This window comes from Saimiri boliviensis, chromosome 2 (assembly GCF_048565385.1).
Source record: "Saimiri boliviensis isolate mSaiBol1 chromosome 2, mSaiBol1.pri, whole genome shotgun sequence".
Taxonomy (NCBI): Eukaryota; Metazoa; Chordata; class Mammalia; order Primates; family Cebidae; genus Saimiri; species Saimiri boliviensis.
The window spans coordinates 181350742-181362853 of record NC_133450.1 but is presented as its reverse complement, the minus strand read 5'-3'; the positions used below and the strand labels follow the sequence as shown (position 1 = coordinate 181362853).

The window sequence follows — 12112 nt, the reverse complement described above, 5'->3', positions numbered from 1 at the left end:
ACAGTTTCTTTTTCTCTTTATTCCTATCAGAAGCTTACTTAAAACTATTATCATTTTACTCCCATGTTTGTGTCTTCTGCCATGGATTCCTTGAGCTTGTTCCCATCTGCTTTTAAAAAAGAATAAATTTCTCTGAATAACTGGCTTTCAAAAGTAATCAGAGTTAAGATGCTTTATATTATAAAGCCACTTAAGTGTTTCCTTTCAAAGAAATGATTGAAATTAGCATTTGAACATGTGGGTAAAGAAAACCGTAAGGTAGGTCTTAGAAGTAATGAAGAAGATAAAACTGGCCAATCTTACTAAACCTCTCTCAGAAAGGAGCCATACTAACCCACTGAACAAATACTTTGTTTTTCCTGTGTTATTAAATGTTCTTGTTTCAGTAGTTAAATCACTGTGAAACCATTCTTGACCTACAGTGATTATAATAGCAACTCCTTGTGAGTGTTAATGAACCTCAAAGAAGTCATAGCATTACATAATCTATCAAAACAGATAGTAACAATTTATTATGATGGTTGAAATTTTGTTCAGGAAGTAACCCTATTTAAGTTTCTCTCAAAATGTATGTGAGTGTGTGTGTATGTCTATGTATATATAGGAAGTAACCCTATATAAGTTAAGGAACCCTATTTCCTATTTAAGTAACCCTTAAATAGAAAGTAACCCTATTTAAGTTTCTCTCAAAATGTATGTGAGTGTATGTGTGTGTGTGTGTATACACGCACACACATACACACACATGGTTTCTGTAGTTAAGACATTCTTCAGGCCGGGCACGGTGGCTCATGCCAGTAATCCCAGCACTTTGGGAGGCCAAGGCAGGCAGATCACGAGGTTAAGAGATTGAGACCATCCTGGCCAACATGGTGAAACCCCATCTCTACTAAAAATAGAAAAAAAATTAGCTGGGCGTGGTGGCGTGTGCCTGTAGTCCCAGCTACTCGGGAGGCTGAGGCAGGCAAATTGCTAGAACCCGGAAGGCAGAGGTTACAGTGATCCGAGGTCACACCACTGCACTCCAGCCTGGCGCCTGGTGACGGAGTGAGACTCTGTCTCAAAATTAAAAAAAAAAAAAAAAAAAAAAAAGACGTTCTTCAGTATGGTACTCATATGGGAGAAATACTCATTATATATAGGACCAATGACTTTTCTTTAAAGGAACTAGAGAAATGTTCCTGAAATATATTGTTGTTTGGAAACTTGGCTGAAAAGACATGTAAGAAATAACCATGTTTGTCACCTGAGTCTATCATTCTTAAATAAAAAATATGTCAGAAATAAGCATTTATGTATTACATGGGTCTGCCATTATTAAATATCTAGTTATTTTATTTTATTATTTGAATAGTGATTAAAACCTCTGCTTTCAGAAAGATCTTTGGCAGTAATATTTAGCAGTAAAATGACCTTTTGCTAAATTTTGAAAATAAGAACTAGAATCAGTATTCTATAAAATTTATAATGGCATCACCTATGTTTTTGCAAACATTTCTTATTTTGGCATAAGTATTTTCCTTTAATAAAGTATATAATACAGAGCTAATTCCTGTGTTCTCTTTTGTAATATACATGGCTACCTTAAATACCTTCTAGCAGAGATTTGATTCTTTAAAAATATATTAAATTTCCCTAAATTATAAAAACAAGGCTGAGCATACCTGAATATAACATCATTTTGACACTTTTAAAACATATATTCTTGAAATAATTCTTCCATCCCAAAGCTCTGTCTCTGTGTATTAACAGTTTATTTTTGTAATGATAATTAATATATACAAAGCACCAATAGAGTGCCTCGCCATTAGTAAGAGCCCAAAATCATAAATACTGCTATTAACTTTCATTTCCTCAGTCTACCAATTAAATGAAATAAGTACATACAAGTATATAAACCACATATTTAGCACAGTGTATTGTAAGACTTCATAGATGATAAGTAAAATGTATAATGTAAAAGGAATCAGAAATGTAAAAAAAAGTATTAAAAAATGCAGAAGTTATCTCAAATATTGGCCAGTTACAAAAATACAATATTTTATTTATTTTATATATTGTTAAATTTAAGGGAGTCTGAATTATGTGACATCAAGATACACACTTATTTTGAAAGCAAGGACAATCTTTATTCAAAATTATTGACAAATTACAAAGTAATAAGAGCAGAAGTATGCATTAGTTGTTTACTTAGTGATATATTGTTGATCTCACAGAAATGGCATTTGTCTGAAGAGGAAAATGCACATTTAAAAAATCATACTGTTATAACAATATTTTTGCACATGGGAAACATATAGAAACATACAATAGGAACCTTTTGAGAATCTTTTTGAAACTTTCTGAAACTGTGACCTATCTTCTGAATTCTTGTTACTCAAAGTGTGGTGAGTAGATCAACACCATCAGAGTAACCTATATGATGAATATAGATTCTGCAACCCTACCCTAGACTCACTGAATGAAAAATCTGCAGTTTGATGAATGTGCATATAAATCTCTATGTAATTCATATTTGTTTTAATCTTGAAAAGCAATGTTTTAAATCAAACTGAGAAAAAAAGTCAGAATAGAGCTTAGAGGGCTGCATATATTTTAGCAGAATGATCCAGATAGGAAAAAAAACAAATGCTGCTAGTGGAAATCACAGAGTCTTTATATGTTGTTGTTTTGTGTAAATAAAACCAATACATATGTCCTTAAATAATCATTCTGGTGCCTCATTGTACAAGTTTACTTCAGGGCTATTTGTCAGTTACTGGTTTCTCCAGTGAGGAGGAGAGATAATAGACAATTAAACAAATAAATTAAAACATGGCTGTGTGTTATGATGGAGGAAGAAATCTTTTGAGTGTCAGGGAAAACTTCTCTGAGAAAGTGACTTTTGAACTGAGAACTGTAGGATGAAAAGGATCCCTTCTCAGAGCATTCCAGGGTTGAAACCCAAAGTCCTTAGTTGCTGAAGACCATGGCTCATTAGAGAATGAGTTGGCAGAAAAATGGAGAACTATATATGGTAATGTTTGAGAGATCAGCTGCAGCCAGCTCACGTCAGAAGTAGGCCACAATAAGATGATTGTATTTATTCCATGTGCAATAAAAAGCTGTTGAAGAATTTTAACCAAAGAAGTAAAATGATTATTTATGCTATAAATTATGCAAACGATGTATCGTAGAAGGTGTCAAGCGTGGGGTCAGTGAGAATAGGTGAAAAGCTCTTGCTATATTCTAAGGGATAGATGGTGGTGGCTTATAATGGAGTATCGTAGTGAAATGTATGGATTTTAGCTATAATTAGCCTGTAAAATCACATGGAAAAGAAAGGTATCAAGGAGATTCCTACATTTCTGGCTTGAATACAAGGTAAATTTTTAGTTTCCTAGAAAATAGGGAAGGAATTAAGAAGGTATATGGGAAAATTGAAGAGTTCCAATTTGGGTCAAGTTTGAAAGGCAGAAGAATACCTTGAAGATTAAGAGAATGGGTTCTGAAAAAGTTCAAATCCTACTCTGTCTTTTTACTAGCTGTGGATCTTGAATAATTCACTTAAACTGTGCCTCATTTTACTCATCTTTAAAAATAGGGATGATAATAATACCTGCCATCCAGGGTTGTTGTAAATTATTAAATTGGATCATACCCCAAAATATTAAGAACAGTTCCTGATACAGTAAAAACAATACATAATTTTTGCCATTATTATTGGTCGCACAAGTGGCAGTGTCACATAGGAAATCTGATATGTAAACATCAAGTTTAAAGAAAAGTGATTGACATTCTAATTATTTTCAGAAAGCATTTTTTCCTTATTATACTACTTTTGAGTGAATGAAAATTATCCTAGAATAGTTTCTACTGTTTTTTGCAACTTATCTTTCTCTCTTTCTGTGGATCACAGAAGGGAGTTGGTGTGGAGTAAAGTAAGAAGAAAATGACTCGAGATCATCCTGGCCAACATAGTGAAACCCCATCTCTACTAAAATATAAAAATTAGCTGGGCGTGGTAGCGCGCGTCTGTAGTCCCAGCTACTCGGGAGGCTGAGGTAGGAGAATTGCTTGAACCTGGGAGGTGGAGGTTGCAGTGAGCCGAGATCAAGCCACTGCCCTCCAGCCTGGCACCTGGCAACAGAGTGAGACTCCATCTCAAAAAACAAAACAAAACAAACAAACAAACAAACAAACAAACAAAAAACCCGAAGGAAATGACTGATCAAGAAAATGGAAACTTCATATTCCAGTTCTAAAAAGAACATCTCATTCCCTTTTACAACTGCACAATTCCAAAAGCAGATTCCAGTTTTCAATTGATGGCATTTAAATTTTCCTTTATGAATTAATCATTATGATTTTTGACTTGCCCAATATATTAAATACTGAAACCACAAGGAATAATCTTTGACTTGCTTGCTGACCACATTGTCAAATTTTAACTTTTGAAATGGCAGGTATACTGACACAGTAAGCCTTTTCTCCTTCGTGTCTGTTTTTTCCTTATTGCATTACAACAAAACACCAGTTGCCTTACGGAGTTTAAGTACAAGACCTACAAATATATGAATGGCTTTAATCACGAGTTTCATTTATTCTTCTATTTAATGAAAAAATAAAAATTAATGATCAATTTTGATAGATTGTTATGTTCTGTGAATTCCAAGATAAACATAACAATATACTTACCTTCAAAATTATAAAATGTGAAGTGAATTAATCTCTTGCATTTCTTTCAAGCCTTTATAAAAAAATACTATCTAAATGTTATTTATTACTGTTATGGCCATTAATACATTAAAATACTTTTTGAACCAAGTGAGTGTCATTTTTCATTTCCTATTTTTTTGGCAGCCTGGAAATAGAGTTATGAGAAGAAGCTCAGAGCAGAGCAGCAGAAGTGGCTACCAGCAGCATGAAGAGCCCAACAATTCAAGCTGGTAAGTGGGTCTCTTTTTCTATGTTTCAGGAAATCTATTGATTCTGTGCCTTATGGGAAAACGTTTATAAATAAAAGTGAGAAACCTTCTCAAATGTAGCCTATGAAATGTATTCTCATGACTTGGAAGACTTTAGGGTGGTGGTATTCTGTGGGAAACTTGACCAAACATTTTTATAGACAAACATGAATTTAAAGTAGCTGTGCAGGACTGTGAAAGTTGCTGGCATTGTTTGAGTCTTAGTTTCCTTATTTTGAAATGGGGATTATTATAGTTATTTTATTAAATTTTATAAGAATTAACTAAGACATTGCATATAAAGAATTCAGTAGTTTTCTTAGCATAGAGAAGCAGCTTAGAGATAAAAGACTAACTGAATACAACTAATACATACTTTTCTGTATTATTTAATCCTCACCTCAACCTGAAATTAGTAGTGATAATTACTCTTATTTTGTAGATGAAAGAAAGTTTGCGACTAACAGATGATGTGACTTGCCTTTAAATCATATGCTGCTCCCTGAGACAGTTATTTTGTGTGCAATTGTATCCATTGCCAAAATTTCTATTTTTTGTATTTATTCATAAAGTCAAAAAACCTTTAGTATCTAATATACGCCTGGCTTCTTTCAGCTGAGATGCTGTGCTACTTCACAAATCATTATTACTTAGTATATGATGACTACATATTTATATGAGGCCTTATATTTATAAATAGCTTATGAATACATAATTGTGTTTAGTTTTCACATACCCTGAAAAAATGCAGGGTGGGGATCATTATTCATATTTTTACAGATAAAGACATTTAGATTCTGAGAGATTAACTGGGTCTCTGGATGTCTTAGGGCTCAGTGCGTTTTAGACTCTCTGTGGATAAGGGTTAGTTTATTTTTAATCCATTGCAGATTGAATGTTTCTGTAAAATACTAAACATTAATTGCTAGAAAAAAATGAAATGATAGAAGACAGCAAATATACAGATTTATATTTTTATTCTTGTCATCATTCTATAACCACAAAATTACCTCATTTCTATAACTTTTTTTTTACTTTCTCCCAATATCCATAATCCTATGGTACAGACCAGTTATTGTTTGCAGACTGACACCACCTTGACCACACAGACAGGCGACAGCTGACCATACAGCACTGGTAAAACTCACGTGATACATGTGTAACACTCAATTTAGGGTTTCCATCTTCTAGTCCAGGTCTTCTCATAGTACCCTAGACTGCCTGAACACACAGTAACAAACCTATTTTATGGTACAAAGGATAAGAAGATCAACTTCCAAATTGTTAAAATGAAACTAGTGCAAGAAAAGTGAAAAATGACAAAAATTATGTAAGAGTTCTGTGAAACAATTGACATTAAAAATATTAGGAAAAACACTTGGAAGCCTGTAGGAATGACTTATTCTACATTGATTTATAAAACATCAAGACTTCTAAAACTTCAGTATGTGCTATGTTTTTGAAAAACTTTCTCAAGATTTTTTATGTCTCTTCTTTTTTCATTTTGTTTATTCTTTGAAAAAGTAAGTTAAATTGTATTTAAAAGACTAGGTCTTGTCAGTTCAAAGCAGTATACAGACCTGTGTACAATTCTAAGAGATAAAGGTGGGTCCTGGCCTGCTATGAAATAAAAACAAACTCATGTCCACATTACATTGAAGGGGCTTGAAAATAAATGTTACTTGTTCATTCAAAAACTACCAAAGAAAATTGCAGCACTTTTGGTGCAAAGTAAAATGCACATTGAGTCAGCAATGAAAATTTACTTTGTAAGATGATTTTGTGGCTTTCTCAGTTCTACTGAAATGGATCCAAATATTTACATGCGCCATTCTATTAATAACTATTTTACCATCTGTGTCAAAGTAATATTACACAGATGTTCAGGAATAGCTTTGGGTTGTGAGTAAACATTAAAGGAAGATTGAATTTTTCTTAAAATGATGCTGATGGAATGTTTTTTTATCATAGTTTAAGATGTCACAAATAAGTGTTTTTTTAAAGTTCTATGAGCTTCACAGTGCTTGATGTAGTATAAAATGTCTATAAGAACACAGGGAAAGATGACATTTTATGGTAATATTCAAAGCTGAGACATTCAGGCAACCTATTATTAGTTTCTGGGAAGACTCTACATTGCTAAATTGAAATTCATAATCGAAAGTAAAGAAAACACCTATGGCCTTCAGTAATATAGAGAGAGTCTGGGCTGCTTCCCCCTGATTCAAAGATCCAAGATTTGTATTACTCAGAAAGTTAAGCAGTCATACCTGGGTACCTTTCTTCAATCAATGACTATACATTTGTGTTTATTTAGTGATTACTTCTGCTCCCACTGAAAAGGGAAGAAAGGAATGCATTATGTCCCAGGAAAGAGAGATGTAGTCCCAAAAGCATTGTAGGTGTTGCAGTCATGGGAATAGAGACAGTAATAATGTGTGCATGCCCACGTTTGTATGTGTGTTTGTATGTGTGTGTGTGTGTGTGTGTGTGTGTGTGTGAGAGAGAGAGAGAGAGAGAGAGAGAGAGAGACTCCAGGAATTTTATCAGATCAAGGTGAGAAGACCATAGAGTGGGGAAAGATGATGATCCATCTACCAACATTCTAGAAGAATTGCGTTAAGTGAATGTTTTCTACTCATTGGAATTTGGGCCTGAACTTCTTCATAACAATCCACTCTTCAACTGCAAAGGTTAGAATCTTTCTGCTAATAAAACAAGTTATCAGTAGAACCAAGGGCTAATGGTTAATCTTGTCACATGTCCGTTAGAAAGCCCTATGCTTCAATCGATTTTTATCACAATCTCAGATCAGTAAAGACAAAAAAATAAATAAATAAATAAATAAATAAATAAATAAATAAATAAATAAATAAAACAAGATCATCAAAGCAAAACTGGTTGTCGGTAACAATTACTTGACATGGAAAATTAAAGTCTCAGAGAAAAAGCATATATAAAGCAAGAGTTAATATAGAGATCAGAAAAAATGTTTTAGAAAATTGTATTCCATCCCTGTATATGCATCGAATGACTCAGAAATAAAAAACACAGACATTGGATTAACTGAAGTACAAACCATTGTAAGGAAACAAAAATGTTACAGAAGAATGATATCTGTCTTTGGAGGCCACAAATAACAATCATATTTGTGAAAAGGAAACTGAAGGAGCACTCAGTTTCTTTAGAACTTCAGATGGCAAAGATAAACTATGAAAAACAATGAGAGAAAACACATGACCAGTATGGAAAACAGAAAAAAATGTGTAGGTGATTATTTATGAAAACAAGAAACCAAAATAAATTAAAAAGAAGCACTAATTGAACAATTGTGAGAGAAAAAAATTCCTGTTGAGACCATAAATGGAAAGGGTTTTTTTAATAAATTATTTGCTGCGGTCTAAGATTTTTTGTATTGCATGGAAATTACTTATTCTTTAAAAGTTAGGACAACTTAATAGTAAACTTAGACAAAGATTATCTTGGGCCTGATAGTTTCTTTTTGAATTTCTCATGCTTCTATGATTATTGGTCTATTCAAGATTTTCTTGATTTCTTTAACATATTTTGATAATCTCTGTTAACTTAGAAAAACTACCAATGCTAGTAATTATTCATGTGCAAACCTGCATAATAAAAAATATAAAGACTTGAAGTCAATGCACTAGTGGAATAAGAAGTAATTTTTATGTTTTCTACTTTAGTCTCTTCTGTTTTCCGGTATAAAAAAATGACCATGTATCATAGGTTAAGTAAGTACTTGTATTAAAACATGCATAAGAACAGTGCACAAATCATAAACGAACAGACAAATGAATTATCAGAATGTCTACAAACCTGTGTGGTACCACTAAAATTAGGAAATAAGACATAATCAACAACATTGAAAGGGCCCTTTTGTTTTGTTTTGTTTTTTTCCTGTTTTGAGATGGAATTTCACTCTTGTTGTCCACGCTGGAGTACAATGGCTGGATCTCAGCTCACCACAACCTCTGCCTCCTGGGTTCAAGTGATTCTCCTGCCTCAGCCTCCCGAGTAGCTGGGATTACAGGCATGCACCACCATGCCTGGTTAAGTTTATAGTTTTAGTAGAGATGGAGTTTCTTCATGTTGGTCAGACTGGTCTTGAACTTCTGACCTCAGGTGATCTGCCTTCCTCAGCCTCCGAAATTGCTGGGATTACACGTGTGAGCCACCGCACCCGGCCAAAGGACTCTTTTTTTCTTTCCAAGTCACAATTCCAATCCTTCACAAAGCAGCTCCTTTCTTGAATTCTAATACTATAGGTTATTTAGCCTGCTTTTCAGTTTTATAAATGTAACAATAGAGTTTAACCTGTTTATGTGTGGCCTCTTTGTCTTAATATTATGTATAGGAGATTCCTATGTGTAGCAGTAGTTTAGTTTTCAATGTATTTTATCATAACCAGGTTTTGGAGCTTACATACTTACACATGTCTTATACATGTCTTTTAGGCATGTGTGAAAATTTCTCTTGCTGCACAGCTGTGTTTATGTGGCTTAAAAGCTTGTTGGTAGATAGATACTGCTACTTCCCCAAAGAGTTATACCAATCTGTATTCCCACTGACATAGTATACGAGTTCTAGTAGCTCTACGTCTTTATAAACACTGGGTAACAATTAGCAGAAATTTTTGTTTTAGCTGTTCTGCTGGGTATATCGAGGTATCCCACTGCAGTTATAATTAACTTTCCTATAACTGGTAAGAACGGTGCTATTGTTCAAGTGTGTCTCCCACAATTCATGTGTAAAAAATATGGTCCCCTGTGTAGCATTGTTGGAAGGTGGGATCTTTAAGATGTGATTACGTCACTGAGAGAGATTAATGCCACTCTTGTATGACGGGGTTAACTTTTTTTTTCTTCAGTCTGTGCTTATCCATTCATGGAGTTAATTCTTCAGGGAATAAGTATGTTCTTGCTTACAAGTGACTGGATTTACCAAGACAGCAGGCTATTGTAAAGTAAGGCCACCTTTGTGTTTTTTCTCTCTTACATTCACTCTCTTGCCCTTCTGTTTTTCTACCATATTATGAAATGGTAGGAAAGCCCTTGCCAGAAGCTGCTGGTGTAAACTTATATTTCCCAGCTCTAGAACTGTGAGACAACTAAACATACTTTCTTTACAAATTACCCAGTCTCTGGTATTCTATTTTAGCAGCAAAAAATTAACTGAGATAGCATTGCTATGCTAGAGCAACAATTCTTTAGCTTACTCTAAATTAAATGATACACGGAAATTTAGAAGAGGCATTAAGAAGCATAGTAACAGCCGGATGTGGTGGCTCACACCTGTAATCCCAGCACTTTGGGAAGCTGAGGTGGGCAGATCATGAGGTCAGTAGTTCGAGACCAGTCTGAACAATGTGGTGAAACCCGGTCTCTATTAAAAAATACAAAAAAATTAGCTGGGCATGGTGGCATGCGTCTGTAATTCCAGCTACTCAGGAGGCCATGCAGGAGAATAGCTTGAACCTGGAAGGTGGAGGTTGCAGTGAGCCAGGATTCCGCCACCGCCCTCCAGCCTGGGTGACAGAGTGAGACTCCATCACAAAAAAAAAAAAAAAAAAAAAATCATAGTAACTTTGTTTGCCTCCACTAAATGAATACTACTCAAGTCTAAAAACATCTATAATTGATGCTGGGAAGATGGCCGCCTAAGAACAGCTCAGGACTTCAGCTCCCAGTGAAAGTGCAGAGGGTGAGTGGACGCCGCATTTCCAGACGAACTCTTATTGCCCACAGACCAGGAGATACCCAGGCAGAGGGGTCGCCAGTGTCGCAGTCCCAGCCGGTGTGGCTGTTTTGGCCCCTGTGGGGCTGATTCCGCCTGCGTGGCTGCTGTGACCACTCCCTGTTGCTGCGGTTCTCCGTACAAAAGCCACTGGTCTGGGAGCCCTCTTAGGTGGCAAGCAGAGCCCTGAGACGGCAGAGTGGGCCATTCATCTGAAATAGCGAGTCAGGCCAGGAGATTCCTAGGCAAAAAATCCGCCAGGAGCTGGCGCCGCAGTTCGAGCCAACTCCGTGAGTCACAGCACGGGAGATCCCGGCGCCTTTTCAACAAGCGACCGGAACTCGGGGTCCTTCAACTTAAAAGAAAAGACTCTGAGTCAGGGAGCCAGGTGATCAGGCTCCGTTGGTCCCACCCCTCCACCCCCAACAACAACGAAAACAAAAACAGTAATTGGAAACCCTCTGAGTTGAGCCCTTCAAACCAAGCACAGCTGAACCTGGACGGCCAAGCTCCGTGGGGGAGGGGCTTCCGCCATTACTGAAACTCTCCACCGCTACGGAGGCAGGCCCCCGTTGCCGAGGCAACCCGCCGTTGCCGAGGCAACCTCCCACAACAGAGAGAGTCCCCCATAACAGAGGCGGGGCCACCGTTGCCAAGACAGTTCTAACTACACCCATATAAAAAGGACTACAGGGAAGAGCTCAGGGCAGCTGGGCGGAGCCCACAGCAGCACAGCAAAGCCCCTGCGGGCAGGCAGTGGCTAGGCGTGCTGCTAGCTGGGCGGGTCAGACCTGAAAGAAAACTCAAAAAAGGCAGTAGTGCAACGGAAACTCATAAAGCTCCAACTCCCTGGGACAGAGACAGACAACAGGTGGATAAACCCACAAAAATGGGAAGAAACCAGCGTAAAAAGGATGAAAACTCCTGAAACCAGAACACCTCTCCTCCTAAAAGGGATCACAACTCCTCACCAGCAAGGGAACCAGACTGGATGGAGAAGGAGAGTGATGAAATGACAGAATCAGACTTCAAAAGGTGGGTAGTAAGAAACTACAGCGAGCTAAAAGAACATGTTCTAACCGCACGCAAAGAAAATAGGAACCTTGAAAAAAGATTGGATGAACTGCTGACGAGAATGGACAGCATAGAGAGGAGTATAAGTGAATTGATGGAGCTGAAAAACGCAACGCGAGAACTTCGTGAAGCATGCACAAGCTTCAACAGCCGAATTGACCAAGCAGAAGAAAGGATATCAGAGGTCGAAGATCAACTCAATGAAATAAAAAGAGAAGGCAAGAACAGAGAAAAAAGCGCAAAAAGGAATGAACAAAATCTTCAAGAAATGTGGGACTATGTGAAAAGACCTAATCTACGTCTGATAGGTGTACCTGAATGTGATGAAGAGAATGAAT

The 12112-nt window shown here is 36.4% G+C and overlaps 1 long non-coding RNA gene across 14 annotated transcripts in view; it reads left to right on the top strand.

The window, feature by feature from the left end:
* The window catches only part of LOC141583742 (uncharacterized), a 912164-nt gene that overhangs the window by 717135 nt on the left and 182917 nt on the right, over positions 1 to 12112 (top strand). For all 14 annotated transcript variants that reach the window (XR_012516613.1, XR_012516618.1, XR_012516614.1 and 11 more), the window contains one exon: positions 4843 to 4928. This is a non-coding gene — a long non-coding RNA (uncharacterized LOC141583742). The remainder of the gene's footprint in view (positions 1 to 4842; positions 4929 to 12112) is intronic.